The sequence below is a fragment of the Aquarana catesbeiana genome, unplaced genomic scaffold, assembly GCF_042186555.1.
Source record: "Aquarana catesbeiana isolate 2022-GZ unplaced genomic scaffold, ASM4218655v1 unanchor63, whole genome shotgun sequence".
Classification (NCBI taxonomy): Eukaryota; Metazoa; Chordata; class Amphibia; order Anura; family Ranidae; genus Aquarana; species Aquarana catesbeiana.
The window spans coordinates 1-10,000 of NW_027362721.1; the positions used below are offsets into that span (position 1 = coordinate 1).

The following is a 10,000-nucleotide window of genomic DNA, read 5'->3' on the forward strand; positions in this document are numbered from 1 at the left end:
ATACTCTTGAGTAATGAAGAAAACAAGGAAGAAAGCCCATTTCAGATGCCTAGCTTGATACAAATACCATCCTCAAAACAGCCAGTACTGGCAAGATAGACTGAGTCATGGATATCACCTCTAGCTGTTCCACACACTTTTCTCACCAGATCAGAGGAAAACATACACCAATGGTCGTTAGGTTTTCCAACTCAGCTGACTAAGCAGGAGAGCCAAAGTCCGCATTCCTATTGCCTTTGGGTCCAGAAAACAAGTTTTCCTAAACACTTACAGCGATGGTCTGCAGGTTTTACTAGTCAGCTATTACAGAGTCTGCACTATAGGCACTGCAGCAAAACTTTGCCTGTGTAGGACCAGCAAACCAGCTCACCTAACATCTTCAGGCAAGGGTCTTCAATTTCTCCTGGTCGACTTATAAACAGTGAAGAAAAAGAGCTCCCAGTGAAGGTGTTGCACCTAAACTGTGCTTTATATTGGCAGATTTCACTTACGGCTGCAAGAGGGGCATGGTGTGGCAAGAGCTTTGAGTGTGCCTGACTGTGAAAAAGTTAAAGGTAAGCACTGTTTCTGCACGGTTTCGAACCGGAGACCTTTCGCGTGTGAGGCAAACGTGATAACCACTACACTACAGAAACCTATTCATGCTGCTTTGTTGGGCCTTGCAAATGGAAAGTCTACTCTAAAGTAGAATGCTTGAAAAGGGTTGCTGAAAGCGATATTGTAGCAAAAAGCACTAGCGTGTGCACAGTGTTTCTGCCCGGTTTCGAACCGGGGACCTTTCGCGTGTTAGGCGAACGTGATAACCACTACACTACAGAAACCCATTCTTGCAGATTTTTTGTGCCTTGCAAACCGAAAGTCTACGCTAAAGTACAATGCTTGAAAGGGGGTGATGAAAGCGACATTGTGGCAAAAAGCACTAGCGTGTGCACAGTGTTTCTGCCCGGTTTCTAACTGGTGACCTTTCGTGTGTGAGGCGAACGTGATTACCACTACACCACAGAAACCCACCACGATAGGCCTTTTCCGGTTGGAGGGTCGGAGGTTGGGGTCACCGTATTAGCTATTATTTGTTTCTGGTTATTTAAAAACCTGAGTTCAGTTTACCATCCTTGCAAATGATACTCTTGAGTAATGAAGAAAACAAGGAAGAAAGCCCATTTCAGATGCCTAGCTTGATACAAATACCATCCTCAAAACAGCCAGTACTGGCAAGATAGACTGAGTCATGGATATCACCTCTAGCTGTTCCACACACTTTGTGGCAAAAAGCACTAGCGTGTGCACAGTGTTTCTGCCCGGTTTCTAACTGGGGACCTTTCGTGTGTGAGGCGAACGTGATTACCACTACACCACAGAAACCCACCACGATAGGCCTTTTCCGGTTGGAGGGTCGGAGGTTGGGGTCACCGTATTAGCTATTATTTGTTTCTGGTTATTTAAAAACCTGAGTTCAGTTTACCATCCTTGCAAATGATACTCTTGAGTAATGAAGAAAACAAGGAAGAAAGCCCATTTCAGATGCCTAGCTTGATACAAATACCATCCTCAAAACAGCCAGTACTGGCAAGATAGACTGAGTCATGGATATCACCTCTAGCTGTTCCACACACTTTTCTCACCAGATCAGAGGAAAACATACACCAATGGTCGTTAGGTTTTCCAACTCAGCTGACTAAGCAGGAGAGCCAAAGTCCGCATTCCTATTGCCTTTGGGTCCAGAAAACAAGTTTTCCTAAACACTTACAGCGATGGTCTGCAGGTTTTACTAGTCAGCTATTACAGAGTCTGCACTATAGGCACTGCAGCAAAACTTTGCCTGTGTAGGACCAGCAAACCAGCTCACCTAACATCTTCAGGCAAGGGTCTTCAATTTCTCCTGGTCGACTTATAAACAGTGAAGAAAAAGAGCTCCCAGTGAAGGTGTTGCACCTAAACTGTGCTTTATATTGGCAGATTTCACTTACGGCTGCAAGAGGGGCATGGTGTGGCAAGAGCTTTGAGTGTGCCTGACTGTGAAAAAGTTAAAGGTAAGCACTGTTTCTGCACGGTTTCGAACCGGAGACCTTTCGCGTGTGAGGCAAACGTGATAACCACTACACTACAGAAACCTATTCATGCTGCTTTGTTGGGCCTTGCAAATGGAAAGTCTACTCTAAAGTAGAATGCTTGAAAAGGGTTGCTGAAAGCGATATTGTAGCAAAAAGCACTAGCGTGTGCACAGTGTTTCTGCCCGGTTTCGAACCGGGGACCTTTCGCGTGTTAGGCGAACGTGATAACCACTACACTACAGAAACCCATTCTTGCAGATTTTTTGTGCCTTGCAAACCGAAAGTCTACGCTAAAGTACAATGCTTGAAAGGGGGTGATGAAAGCGACATTGTGGCAAAAAGCACTAGCGTGTGCACAGTGTTTCTGCCCGGTTTCTAACTGGTGACCTTTCGTGTGTGAGGCGAACGTGATTACCACTACACCACAGAAACCCACCACGATAGGCCTTTTCCGGTTGGAGGGTCGGAGGTTGGGGTCACCGTATTAGCTATTATTTGTTTCTGGTTATTTAAAAACCTGAGTTCAGTTTACCATCCTTGCAAATGATACTCTTGAGTAATGAAGAAAACAAGGAAGAAAGCCCATTTCAGATGCCTAGCTTGATACAAATACCATCCTCAAAACAGCCAGTACTGGCAAGATAGACTGAGTCATGGATATCACCTCTAGCTGTTCCACACACTTTGTGGCAAAAAGCACTAGCGTGTGCACAGTGTTTCTGCCCGGTTTCTAACTGGGGACCTTTCGTGTGTGAGGCGAACGTGATTACCACTACACCACAGAAACCCACCACGATAGGCCTTTTCCGGTTGGAGGGTCGGAGGTTGGGGTCACCGTATTAGCTATTATTTGTTTCTGGTTATTTAAAAACCTGAGTTCAGTTTACCATCCTTGCAAATGATACTCTTGAGTAATGAAGAAAACAAGGAAGAAAGCCCATTTCAGATGCCTAGCTTGATACAAATACCATCCTCAAAACAGCCAGTACTGGCAAGATAGACTGAGTCATGGATATCACCTCTAGCTGTTCCACACACTTTTCTCACCAGATCAGAGGAAAACATACACCAATGGTCGTTAGGTTTTCCAACTCAGCTGACTAAGCAGGAGAGCCAAAGTCCGCATTCCTATTGCCTTTGGGTCCAGAAAACAAGTTTTCCTAAACACTTACAGCGATGGTCTGCAGGTTTTACTAGTCAGCTATTACAGAGTCTGCACTATAGGCACTGCAGCAAAACTTTGCCTGTGTAGGACCAGCAAACCAGCTCACCTAACATCTTCAGGCAAGGGTCTTCAATTTCTCCTGGTCGACTTATAAACAGTGAAGAAAAAGAGCTCCCAGTGAAGGTGTTGCACCTAAACTGTGCTTTATATTGGCAGATTTCACTTACGGCTGCAAGAGGGGCATGGTGTGGCAAGAGCTTTGAGTGTGCCTGACTGTGAAAAAGTTAAAGGTAAGCACTGTTTCTGCCCGGTTTCGAACCGGGGACCTTTCGCGTGTGAGGCAAACGTGATAACCACTACACTACAGAAACCTATTCATGCTGCTTTGTTGGGCCTTGCAAATGGAAAGTCTACTCTAAAGTAGAATGCTTGAAAAGGGTTGCTGAAAGCGATATTGTAGCAAAAAGCACTAGCGTGTGCACAGTGTTTCTGCCCGGTTTCGAACCGGGGACCTTTCGCGTGTTAGGCGAACGTGATAACCACTACACTACAGAAACCCATTCTTGCAGATTTTTTGTGCCTTGCAAACCGAAAGTCTACGCTAAAGTACAATGCTTGAAAGGGGGTGATGAAAGCGACATTGTGGCAAAAAGCACTAGCGTGTGCACAGTGTTTCTGCCCGGTTTCTAACTGGTGACCTTTCGTGTGTGAGGCGAACGTGATTACCACTACACCACAGAAACCCACCACGATAGGCCTTTTCCGGTTGGAGGGTCGGAGGTTGGGGTCACCGTATTAGCTATTATTTGTTTCTGGTTATTTAAAAACCTGAGTTCAGTTTACCATCCTTGCAAATGATACTCTTGAGTAATGAAGAAAACAAGGAAGAAAGCCCATTTCAGATGCCTAGCTTGATACAAATACCATCCTCAAAACAGCCAGTACTGGCAAGATAGACTGAGTCATGGATATCACCTCTAGCTGTTCCACACACTTTGTGGCAAAAAGCACTAGCGTGTGCACAGTGTTTCTGCCCGGTTTCTAACTGGGGACCTTTCGTGTGTGAGGCGAACGTGATTACCACTACACCACAGAAACCCACCACGATAGGCCTTTTCCGGTTGGAGGGTCGGAGGTTGGGGTCACCGTATTAGCTATTATTTGTTTCTGGTTATTTAAAAACCTGAGTTCAGTTTACCATCCTTGCAAATGATACTCTTGAGTAATGAAGAAAACAAGGAAGAAAGCCCATTTCAGATGCCTAGCTTGATACAAATACCATCCTCAAAACAGCCAGTACTGGCAAGATAGACTGAGTCATGGATATCACCTCTAGCTGTTCCACACACTTTTCTCACCAGATCAGAGGAAAACATACACCAATGGTCGTTAGGTTTTCCAACTCAGCTGACTAAGCAGGAGAGCCAAAGTCCGCATTCCTATTGCCTTTGGGTCCAGAAAACAAGTTTTCCTAAACACTTACAGCGATGGTCTGCAGGTTTTACTAGTCAGCTATTACAGAGTCTGCACTATAGGCACTGCAGCAAAACTTTGCCTGTGTAGGACCAGCAAACCAGCTTACCTAACATCTTCAGGCAAGGGTCTTCAATTTCTCCTGGTCAACTTATAAACAGTGAAGAAAAAGAGCTCCCAGTGAAGGTGTTGCACCTAAACTGTGCTTTATATTGGCAGATTTCACTTACGGCTGCAAGAGGGGCATGGTGTGGCAAGAGCTTTGAGTGTGCCTGACTGTGAAAAAGTTAAAGGTAAGCACTGTTTCTGCCCGGTTTCGAACCGGGGACCTTTCGCGTGTGAGGCAAACGTGATAACCACTACACTACAGAAACCTATTCATGCTGCTTTGTTGGGCCTTGCAAATGGAAAGTCTACTCTAAAGTAGAATGCTTGAAAAGGGTTGCTGAAAGCGATATTGTAGCAAAAAGCACTAGCGTGTGCACAGTGTTTCTGCCCGGTTTCGAACCGGGGACCTTTCGCGTGTTAGGCGAACGTGATAACCACTACACTACAGAAACCCATTCTTGCAGATTTTTTGTGCCTTGCAAACCGAAAGTCTACGCTAAAGTACAATGCTTGAAAGGGGGTGATGAAAGCGACATTGTGGCAAAAAGCACTAGCGTGTGCACAGTGTTTCTGCCCGGTTTCTAACTGGTGACCTTTCATGTGTGAGGCGAACGTGATTACCACTACACCACAGAAACCCACCACGATAGGCCTTTTCCGGTTGGAGGGTCGGAGGTTGGGGTCACCGTATTAGCTATTATTTGTTTCTGGTTATTTAAAAACCTGAGTTCAGTTTACCATCCTTGCAAATGATACTCTTGAGTAATGAAGAAAACAAGGAAGAAAGCCCATTTCAGATGCCTAGCTTGATACAAATACCATCCTCAAAACAGCCAGTACTGGCAAGATAGACTGAGTCATGGATATCACCTCTAGCTGTTCCACACACTTTGTGGCAAAAAGCACTAGCGTGTGCACAGTGTTTCTGCCCGGTTTCTAACTGGGGACCTTTCGTGTGTGAGGCGAACGTGATTACCACTACACCACAGTAACCCACCACGATAGGCCTTTTCCGGTTGGAGGGTCGGAGGTTGGGGTCACCGTATTAGCTATTATTTGTTTCTGGTTATTTAAAAACCTGAGTTCAGTTTACCATCCTTGCAAATGATACTCTTGAGTAATGAAGAAAACAAGGAAGAAAGCCCATTTCAGATGCCTAGCTTGATACAAATACCATCCTCAAAACAGCCAGTACTGGCAAGATAGACTGAGTCATGGATATCACCTCTAGCTGTTCCACACACTTTTCTCACCAGATCAGAGGAAAACATACACCAATGGTCGTTAGGTTTTCCAACTCAGCTGACTAAGCAGGAGAGCCAAAGTCCGCATTCCTATTGCCTTTGGGTCCAGAAAACAAGTTTTCCTAAACACTTACAGCGATGGTCTGCAGGTTTTACTAGTCAGCTATTACAGAGTCTGCACTATAGGCACTGCAGCAAAACTTTGCCTGTGTAGGACCAGCAAACCAGCTCACCTAACATCTTCAGGCAAGGGTCTTCAATTTCTCCTGGTCGACTTATAAACAGTGAAGAAAAAGAGCTCCCAGTGAAGGTGTTGCACCTAAACTGTGCTTTAAATTGGCAGATTTCACTTACGGCTGCAAGAGGGGCATGGTGTGGCAAGAGCTTTGAGTGTGCCTGACTGTGAAAAAGTTAAAGGTAAGCACTGTTTCTGCCCGGTTTCGAACCGGGGACCTTTCGCGTGTGAAGCAAACGTGATAACCACTACACTACAGAAACCTATTCATGCTGCTTTGTTGGGCCTTGCAAATGGAAAGTCTACTCTAAAGTAGAATGCTTGAAAAGGGTTGCTGAAAGCGATATTGTAGCAAAAAGCACTAGCGTGTGCACAGTGTTTCTGCCCGGTTTCGAACCGGGGACCTTTCGCGTGTTAGGCGAACGTGATAACCACTACACTACAGAAACCCATTCTTGCAGATTTTTTGTGCCTTGCAAACCGAAAGTCTACGCTAAAGTACAATGCTTGAAAGGGGGTGATGAAAGCGACATTGTGGCAAAAAGCACTAGCGTGTGCACAGTGTTTCTGCCCGGTTTCTAACTGGTGACCTTTCGTGTGTGAGGCGAACGTGATTACCACTACACCACAGAAACCCACCACGATAGGCCTTTTCCGGTTGGAGGGTCGGAGGTTGGGGTCACCGTATTAGCTATTATTTGTTTCTGGTTATTTAAAAACCTGAGTTCAGTTTACCATCCTTGCAAATGATACTCTTGAGTAATGAAGAAAACAAGGAAGAAAGCCCATTTCAGATGCCTAGCTTGATACAAATACCATCCTCAAAACAGCCAGTACTGGCAAGATAGACTGAGTCATGGATATCACCTCTAGCTGTTCCACACACTTTTCTCACCAGATCAGAGGAAAACATACACCAATGGTCGTTAGGTTTTCCAACTCAGCTGACTAAGCAGGAGAGCCAAAGTCCGCATTCCTATTGCCTTTGGGTCCAGAAAACAAGTTTTCCTAAACACTTACAGCGATGGTCAGCAGGTTTTACTAGTCAGCTATTACAGAGTCTGCACTATAGGCACTGCAGCAAAACTTTGCCTGTGTAGGACCAGCAAACCAGCTCACCTAACATCTTCAGGCAAGGGTCTTCAATTTCTCCTGGTCGACTTATAAACAGTGAAGAAAAAGAGCTCCCAGTGAAGGTGTTGCACCTAAACTGTGCTTTATATTGGCAGATTTCACTTACGGCTGCAAGAGGGGCATGGTGTGGCAAGAGCTTTGAGTGTGCCTGACTGTGAAAAAGTTAAAGGTAAGCACTGTTTCTGCCCTGTTTCGAACCGGGGACCTTTCGCGTGTGAGGCGAACGTGATAACCACTACACTACAGAAACCTATTCATGCTGCTTTCTTGGGCCTTGCAAATGGAAAGTCTACTCTAAAGTAGAATGCTTGAAAAGGGTTGCTGAAAGCGATATTGTAGCAAAAAGCACCAGCGTGTGCACAGTGTTTCTGCCCGGTTTCGAACCGGGGACCTTTCGCGTGTTAGGCGAACGTGATAACCACTACACTACAGAAACCCATTCTTGCAGATTTTTTGTGCCTTGCAAACCGAAAGTCTACGCTAAAGTACAATGCTTGAAAGGGGGTGATGAAAGCGACATTGTGGCAAAAAGCACTAGCGTGTGCACAGTGTTTCTGCCCGGTTTCTAACTGGTGACCTTTCGTGTGTGAGGCGAACGTGATTACCACTACACCACAGAAACCCACCACGATAGGCCTTTTCCGGTTGGAGGGTCGGAGGTTGGGGTCACCGTATTAGCTATTATTTGTTTCTGGTTATTTAAAAACCTGAGTTCAGTTTACCATCCTTGCAAATGATACTCTTGAGTAATGAAGAAAACAAGGAAGAAAGCCCATTTCAGATGCCTAGCTTGATACAAATACCATCCTCAAAACAGCCAGTACTGGCAAGATAGACTGAGTCATGGATATCACCTCTAGCTGTTCCACACACTTTGTGGCAAAAAGCACTAGCGTGTGCACAGTGTTTCTGCCCGGTTTCTAACTGGGGACCTTTCGTGTGTGAGGCGAACGTGATTACCACTACACCACAGTAACCCACCACGATAGGCCTTTTCCGGTTGGAGGGTCGGAGGTTGGGGTCACCGTATTAGCTATTATTTGTTTCTGGTTATTTAAAAACCTGAGTTCAGTTTACCATCCTTGCAAATGATACTCTTGAGTAATGAAGAAAACAAGGAAGAAAGCCCATTTCAGATGCCTAGCTTGATACAAATACCATCCTCAAAACAGCCAGTACTGGCAAGATAGACTGAGTCATGGATATCACCTCTAGCTGTTCCACACACTTTTCTCACCAGATCAGAGGAAAACATACACCAATGGTCGTTAGGTTTTCCAACTCAGCTGACTAAGCAGGAGAGCCAAAGTCCGCATTCCTATTGCCTTTGGGTCCAGAAAACAAGTTTTCCTAAACACTTACAGCGATGGTCTGCAGGTTTTACTAGTCAGCTATTACAGAGTCTGCACTATAGGCACTGCAGCAAAACTTTGCCTGTGTAGGACCAGCAAACCAGCTCACCTAACATCTTCAGGCAAGGGTCTTCAATTTCTCCTGGTCGACTTATAAACAGTGAAGAAAAAGAGCTCCCAGTGAAGGTGTTGCACCTAAACTGTGCTTTAAATTGGCAGATTTCACTTACGGCTGCAAGAGGGGCATGGTGTGGCAAGAGCTTTGAGTGTGCCTGACTGTGAAAAAGTTAAAGGTAAGCACTGTTTCTGCCCGGTTTCGAACCGGGGACCTTTCGCGTGTGAAGCAAACGTGATAACCACTACACTACAGAAACCTATTCATGCTGCTTTGTTGGGCCTTGCAAATGGAAAGTCTACTCTAAAGTAGAATGCTTGAAAAGGGTTGCTGAAAGCGATATTGTAGCAAAAAGCACTAGCGTGTGCACAGTGTTTCTGCCCGGTTTCGAACCGGGGACCTTTCGCGTGTTAGGCGAACGTGATAACCACTACACTACAGAAACCCATTCTTGCAGATTTTTTGTGCCTTGCAAACCGAAAGTCTACGCTAAAGTACAATGCTTGAAAGGGGGTGATGAAAGCGACATTGTGGCAAAAAGCACTAGCGTGTGCACAGTGTTTCTGCCCGGTTTCTAACTGGTGACCTTTCGTGTGTGAGGCGAACGTGATTACCACTACACCACAGAAACCCACCACGATAGGCCTTTTCCGGTTGGAGGGTCGGAGGTTGGGGTCACCGTATTAGCTATTATTTGTTTCTGGTTATTTAAAAACCTGAGTTCAGTTTACCATCCTTGCAAATGATACTCTTGAGTAATGAAGAAAACAAGGAAGAAAGCCCATTTCAGATGCCTAGCTTGATACAAATACCATCCTCAAAACAGCCAGTACTGGCAAGATAGACTGAGTCATGGATATCACCTCTAGCTGTTCCACACACTTTTCTCACCAGATCAGAGGAAAACATACACCAATGGTCGTTAGGTTTTCCAACTCAGCTGACTAAGCAGGAGAGCCAAAGTCCGCATTCCTATTGCCTTTGGGTCCAGAAAACAAGTTTTCCTAAACACTTACAGCGATGGTCAGCAGGTTTTACTAGTCAGCTATTACAGAGTCTGCACTATAGGCACTGCAGCAAAACTTTGCCTGTGTAGGACCAGCAAACCAGCTCACCTAACATC

At 45.4% G+C, this 10,000-nt stretch overlaps 9 non-coding genes across 9 annotated transcripts; all 9 read right to left on the reverse strand.

Annotated features, from left to right (window-relative positions):
* Positions 1–748: 748 nt before the first annotated feature.
* On the reverse strand, positions 749–821 carry TRNAV-AAC (transfer RNA valine (anticodon AAC)). The gene has a single exon. It is a non-coding gene; the product is annotated as a tRNA-Val (tRNA).
* Positions 822–2,224: 1,403 nt separating this feature from the next.
* TRNAV-AAC (transfer RNA valine (anticodon AAC)) lies at positions 2,225–2,297 on the reverse strand. Its single transcript has one exon. It is a non-coding gene; the product is annotated as a tRNA-Val (tRNA).
* A 1,217-nt stretch (positions 2,298–3,514) lies between these two features.
* On the reverse strand, positions 3,515–3,587 carry TRNAV-CAC (transfer RNA valine (anticodon CAC)). The gene has a single exon. It is a non-coding gene; the product is annotated as a tRNA-Val (tRNA).
* Positions 3,588–3,700: 113 nt separating this feature from the next.
* TRNAV-AAC (transfer RNA valine (anticodon AAC)) lies at positions 3,701–3,773 on the reverse strand. Its single transcript has one exon. It is a non-coding gene; the product is annotated as a tRNA-Val (tRNA).
* Positions 3,774–4,990: 1,217 nt separating this feature from the next.
* On the reverse strand, positions 4,991–5,063 carry TRNAV-CAC (transfer RNA valine (anticodon CAC)). The gene has a single exon. It is a non-coding gene; the product is annotated as a tRNA-Val (tRNA).
* A 113-nt stretch (positions 5,064–5,176) lies between these two features.
* On the reverse strand, positions 5,177–5,249 carry TRNAV-AAC (transfer RNA valine (anticodon AAC)). Its single transcript has one exon. It is a non-coding gene; the product is annotated as a tRNA-Val (tRNA).
* A 1,403-nt stretch (positions 5,250–6,652) lies between these two features.
* TRNAV-AAC (transfer RNA valine (anticodon AAC)) lies at positions 6,653–6,725 on the reverse strand. Its single transcript has one exon. It is a non-coding gene; the product is annotated as a tRNA-Val (tRNA).
* Positions 6,726–7,773: 1,048 nt separating this feature from the next.
* Positions 7,774–7,846, reverse strand: TRNAV-AAC (transfer RNA valine (anticodon AAC)). Its single transcript has one exon. It is a non-coding gene; the product is annotated as a tRNA-Val (tRNA).
* A 1,403-nt stretch (positions 7,847–9,249) lies between these two features.
* On the reverse strand, positions 9,250–9,322 carry TRNAV-AAC (transfer RNA valine (anticodon AAC)). The gene has a single exon. It is a non-coding gene; the product is annotated as a tRNA-Val (tRNA).
* Between the last annotated feature and the right edge of the window lie 678 nt (positions 9,323–10,000).